Source organism: Lupinus angustifolius, chromosome LG02 (genome assembly GCF_001865875.1).
Source record: "Lupinus angustifolius cultivar Tanjil chromosome LG02, LupAngTanjil_v1.0, whole genome shotgun sequence".
Lineage (NCBI taxonomy): Eukaryota > Viridiplantae > Streptophyta > Magnoliopsida > Fabales > Fabaceae > Lupinus > Lupinus angustifolius.
This window is the reverse complement of record NC_032010.1, coordinates 19,309,248-19,316,139: the sequence shown is the minus strand read 5'-3', so window position 1 is coordinate 19,316,139 and position 6,892 is coordinate 19,309,248. Positions and strand designations below refer to the sequence as shown.

General features: G+C 29.9%; 1 pseudogene; it reads left to right on the top strand.

The window, feature by feature from the left end:
• The window catches only part of LOC109337889, a 12,564-nt pseudogene continuing 6,628 nt past the window's right edge, over positions 957–6,892 (top strand).

The window sequence follows — 6,892 nt, the reverse complement described above, 5'->3', positions numbered from 1 at the left end:
TGGAACAACCATGATCCAGATCGAAGAAACCCCAATTGATTTCATGGTGAAGAAGAAGAGCATACCTTGATTAGCCATTTGGAATCTTGAAGGTATGAGGGTGTGATGATCTTCCAGATGTTAGAGCACTTGATGGTTTTCCTTATGCTTCTCAAGAGGGGAATGAGAAATGCCAAGTTCCAAGAGTGATGCTTGATGAGGAGATGTTGCCTTATGGATGACTTGATAGTGTTTTATCCTTATGGATAACACTATTATAATCCACCTTTATTCTCCTCAACCTTACACCTTAAAACCTGTTGCTATACAAATGGGGACCATAACCCATAAAAGTAACTGAAGCGGTTACTGCTTAAGTTGCAATAATTCTGATTCAGTCCCTTCATCAAATCAGAAATTGCGTGAAGGTATTTACACTTATAATATTTCATGACACATATGCCCTTAGCCACCAAATTAATTAGTGAAGATCATTTTATATATTAGTTAATTACATAATGGTCATAACACAATTATTGAATTATATTTGTGACCCACATATTATCAGAAATTCTAACATATTTTTGACTTTGTAAATATGTAATCTTTTAATAATTAATCATATTCCATGAGAAAATGTTAATTAAATACAGTTATTTTTTTTAAAATAGAGTCAATGTCACTTTTCATAATCTCATGAGAGATCATAGGTCTATGGATGGAGATTACATATCATAATTCTTGTTACACTTTGTGTTCTCACTCAATTAAAAAGTCTCATTATATTAAAAATAAAAATTAATATTTTTATATTATTTTATAAAGTTTAATCCGTTAGAAACATATCAATATAATTTTCTTTAAGATAGAAGATTTTTTTGATGAAAAGGTATGTAATGGCAATTATATTAATTAGTAAATATATTTTTAAAATTAAAATAAAATAACTTTAATATCTCCTTTATTAGTCTTATGCATATCATTGCACACGCAAGTTTCTGAAATATTTTTCGTAGTTCCCCACGAACACAAGAGTTTTATGTGCTTCAGATTCATCGTACAGTACCAACACATAGCTGCGTTGAAATGGCGTATACAAATAAGGTATTTGATTCAGAAGAAGCTTCAGAAATGGTGAAGGATCTGAGAGAAACGTTTGGTTCAGGTAAAACTAGAAGCTACCAGTGGAGAAATTCACAGTTGAAGGCACTACTGAACTTGATCGAAGAACATGAACAAGATATTAATCAAGCTCTTTATTCTGACCTATCCAAGTCTGAAATTGAATCCTTTGTGCAAGAGGTAATAATTATTCTCTAAAATCTGAACTAAACCTTCATTATTGAATTATTAAAAAAATTGTGCTTAAATTGTTTTTCTTCTTCTAAATATTGAAGTTTTGAGTTATTGTTTCAGTTTAGTTGATTTTATATATGAAGATAATTAATTAACCAGAATCTTCCAATTTTCTGAATATTCAAGTATGCAAAAATGAATTATGTGCAATTAGAATCTATAACATATAAAACTGTAAATGTGTCATCTATAACCTGTGTAATACTATGCTTCCACCCAATGTATGATAATATAATGTTACAGATGTGACCAATTTTTTGTATCTATATAATACATCCTAATCAAATTAAATTAAATTCATGAATTTAAATGGATGAAATCTAATAAATAAATTTAAAATTGATGAATTCAATTCATCTATTATATCCAATAGATATCTATGAATATATATATATATATATGGATAAATACACATTTCATTCAAAAGTTGACTTTTCAATTTCATTTAATATTCAAACAAATTAAATTCACTTAAATCTATTATGATTCTCACTTTAACTATTTTATTAAGTTGAGATCAATAATTTGACATTGGATGTAGTTAATATTAAAAGTTTATTTTTAAGTATATAACATATAAATCTTTGTTAAATTTTTTGCACATAAAATCTTAAACATCCTATGCTTGTAAATAATGCAAAAAAACAATTTTTTTTAGAAGTTAAAAAAAGCACTCTTAAAAAAACTGAAAATACTTTTATTTAAAAAAATAATTTTTAAAGGTGCTTTTAAATGATGTTAAAAAGTGTCTTTTCTTAGTGTGATTCTAAAAAAATGTTTTAAAATGTAATAGTTTTTAAAAGAATTATATTCTGTTTTTATTTCCAATAAAAAACAAATATATTAATTATTCATTCATCCAAATCTATGAAAATAGGAGTTGTGATGGATTGGAATTCATCATCTATTAAGTTTGCTATAGATGAATTTGATAACTTAAAATATGATTTAAATATAGATTGATGGATGATTTTCCATTCATCCATTATTAGACAAACAACTCTTAAACTACAGCAATGATGCATCAAACACCAGCAACAATAACACTTCCAGAACCAACAATGATGCATCCAACACTGATAAATTACAGCAACAAGCACCAAGCAAAGGCAATAACAAAGACATCCATACTCAATTAAATCAAACTTCAATCTCTCATTGTGTTCATCAAACATAAAGCTTCATTATTGATTCAGAGGCAATTCATTTCTAGTCAATCCACTCAGGCTGCAAATTGCTATGTTCTGTCTTTTTGTTCTGTTTTTCGTTCTGTGTTGCTTGGCTAACAAGCAACACATTCAGCTTTTAATTCTTCTAAGAGTTTGTTAGTTTATTCCTTTTATTTTCAGTTAGTTAGTTGCTCTAGTTTTCCCTCCTATAAATAGGAGTTGGCTTTTCTCTCTTTGTAATACAATTCAATCAAATTATCAATAATAGAAGATTCATTTTCCTTATATCTTCTTAATCATCATTCTGTTTTCATTCTTTCTTTCACCTTGAAGTGTTATTCACTTCAATTCTCATTCAAGAAACCTTCTTGACATTCTTTTACAAGATTTTCTTGAATAAGGGTATTTATGTTGAAATAAAAATGAAATTTACATAACCCATGAAGAAAACTTTTTACCTAGCTTGTCGGTGGAATTGTTATAACGGGTAATGTTGGAATTACGATACATTGCATGGTAATGATGGCTGCGCTATAATGAGTTGTACGGTCTAATCTAACCTGTGATTCACGTCGGTACATTCTCATTGAAGAGGGTCCCCTTTGGAGGGGAGGTTCAAATGCCCCCCCTAAGATTGTGTTTGAATGAAGTTCGTATATTTTATTCTTTTCTTGCTTTGTGTCTTAAAAATTAATATTTAATTAAAAAAAATATCAAACAATATTTTTATATTATTTTATGAAGTTTGATTGATAGAGACAAAGAGATACATAATTGTTTTTTGAAAAATGATACTGATTTATTGTGATGTGTATATTTATTGCATTGGGTCCTGTGTGAGCTATAAAGGCATGTCCCATAGTCCCAGTAAGAGTCCCTTTCTTCATGTTTCAATAATAATTGAATCAAATGGTTGAGATAAGCAATTTGTATTGTGTATGGCTGAAGTGATTTCTGAATCTGCAACTTATCCTCTTTTGAAAATGGAAGATATCGTCTTGCACATGTTTGTGTACTCCATGACCTGAAGATTGTGACATTACCTTGGATTGCCTGTCTTGGACACACTCTCTATCTGTGATGTTTACATTTTTTCAGACTACTTTATAGGAAAAGGATATATACTAAACTTCTCATTTCAGAATCAATTAAGAGCTGTATATTGTAGACTATACTGCCAGAAATATTAATAGGAACTTTTTCTTTTCATGTTTCTATTAAGGGTGTCCTACTACCAACAACTAAATAATTACTCCTCTTGATCTATAGAAATCATCAAGGTAAGATTTCATTTGCATCTATTAACGATGTATTTTCATGCATATACCAATGTTTGTAAAGCTATGGTAAGACAATAACCCACTCATATACCAATGTTTTGTACTACATGTCGCAAAAAATTCATGTATTTATGTCTCAAAGTCAATCATATTCCATCGAGTAATATTAAAAAATTATTTTCTGTTTTTATGATTTTTTTTAATTAATAACACTCTTTAATTAGATTGAGACACAACGGAAACATAAAAATAGGACAATTCATCTTCATTCATGTTTTACGGCTATGGTCATCATGTAATTTAAAACTAAAGATATTGATTTTAGCTAATTGAGAAAGCCTTTAGATTTGTAGATTAATTTGTTAAGGGATATATCATTTCTTTATTTAGTTGTGTCAAATGTAGTCAAAAATTTATTCCTCACCCTATATCATAAAAAAATTATTATTTAAGGTTAATCCACATGAGTTAAGAAATCATCAAGGAGTGTTGTATTTTGACTAAGTCGCCCATATTTATTTCTCACGAGATAAAAATATAATTAATTACTGAATAAAAATGATAGATATAATTATTGAATTATGATTAAAAAATAGAGGTACTTTAGACCAACCCTTAAAGTTGTAAAAAAACAATAGTTTTAAAACGGTAAAAAGTTAAAAGAACAGAAGTTATAGAATATGAGCTTTTTAACCGTAGTAATATAAAGTTCTATACATTTACTTTTTTGATACACCTATACATTTACTATGAATCTATTGATAAATAAATATTTGACATTTACGTGCCAAATCCTGTGAAAAATAGTGTTTGACAGCTTTGTGATTGATGCCTAATAATCATGAGAAGATTGTAAAACGAACATAGAAAATTAGAACTAGTTTGTTTGAACTTTAAAGGCAATAGGCTGATGAGTTTGTCTCTCTCAAATCAATTCAGTGACTATTTATGTTTTCTTGGGCTCCAACTTCGATAACAGTTCTTTCTATGAAGAAGCTAGTAGTATATCTTTCCCTCCCATTAGTTATATTATTACCACTTGTACTAGCTGGAGGATCAATATATATTGATCCTAGGCCCCCATGTTTTAATGGAAATTAATGACTATACATCAACATGCATGCAAGTTTGGATTAGATTTGGCAGAAAACACTATTGTATAGGGCACCCTCCTAGTACTAGTTAATTAATCACAACAGATCTATCTTGTATATCAACCTTGTAGTACTCATTTATTTTTGCCTAGATTTTAGTTTTATAAGACAAAATACTAAATATGAACTACTCCACCTGGTAAGATAAAAGTTTGATTGTTGTTTCAAGACAAAATACTAATATTTTGCGTTATAAAATGAGAACTTATGTCATTTTGACCCTTTACTACTTTTATGTTATTAGTTCTCGGATCTCAAGTGATAGGGGTTAAACATGAAGAGGGTAAGGAAAAAAAGCTCATCCATATATATGTGTAAATCAAGCTTGTCTTCATGCACTTTTAGCATACAATATATACGAGCTAGCATGGCCTAAATTAAGAGGGGACAAATGTCATGAAAAGAGTACCAAAATACCTAAATCTGGAATTGATAGGACCTGATCATAAATACACTCGTGTGATGTGAGATTTAATTAGTTTAAACAATGCACGTACACATTATTGAAAGGTCACGAAGCCACATCCATATATATCTCATCTTAAACTCGTGTGGGTAGGCCATGGCTTTGATTTTCCATGGCTGGCACTTGCAGTGGCTACAGCTGCTAATAAATTAGCTCAAGTTTCCTCTTTGCCTTGGAAGATTAGGTTCTGACATTACTTTTTGTCCCACCACATTTTTTTCCTTTTTCTTGCAACTATTCCATGTCAATTTCTCTCTTTTGATTGTAGTTTTCTCTAGAATAGGTACAAGCAAAATTTTAAATCTGGATTTGACAAATACCATAATTGAAGTCGTAATGTTATGGTTTAAGCACTCTCATCACAAAGTTATACATAATTGTGATCGGGTCACTCATATTTGTCAATAATAGTTTGTAATTAATTATAAAATTTAAGAGTGCAATATATATGTATTGGTAGTGTAAAGATTTATATATAATTAGTTCATCATATATTATTCATTTGTATTATTTTTATTTAAGAATCAATGATAATTAGAAATAAATGTTGAATGATACACCGACGTGTAAAAAACTCTTTTATTTTTTTCTTTAAATTTAATGTAATCACTCTAGGACCTCATACTACAATTAGGCTGTGCAGACTATCTCTTGAATAAAAGCAGGGACAACAATTTAAAACTACATGTGATGATTGATCAGATTAATATTATTATATAAACTGACTGTTAATCTAAAGTTGGGAGCGAGTTCTCTGTAATTAGAATACAAAAATGTAAAATCATAATCAACGACAAAAAAGAAAAGAAATTAAAGTCAATATACATGATTTGTTATGTATAGGTGCATGTATCTTACAATATTCTAAACTCCTTGCAATTCATTTTTTAAAGTGTGACCCTTATTTTAACTCTCTACCCCAATCCTCATACTTATAGAAGACTTGTGGGCAGACTCATTTATCTCACAAACACTCGCCCTGATCTTGCTTTCTCTGTCAATCAATTGGCTCAATTCATGGCCAAACCTACCCTCACACATTATAATGCTGCAATAAAGGTCCTAAGATACATCAAAGGTGCCCCCTCCTTAGGACTCTTTTACCTTAGTTCCTCTGCTCTTCATATTAATGCCTATAGTGACAGTGATTGGGCCTCTTGTCCTGATACAAGGAGATCCACCACTGGCTTCTGTATTTACTTAGGTAAATCCCTCATCTCCTAGAAATCCAAGAAACAAAGGACTGTTTCCAGGAGCTCATGTGAGGCTGAATATAGGGCCCTAGCTATTACTTCTTGTGAGATTAGTTGGTTGTCTGATATGCTTTATGATTTACAACACTTATCTTTGAATCCTGCATCTCTTTATTGTGACAATCAATCTGCTATTCATATTGCTACTAACCCAGTCTTCCATGAGAGGACCAAACATATTGAAATAGATTGCCATACTATAAGAGAAAAATGTGGCAGAGGCTTGGTAAAACTT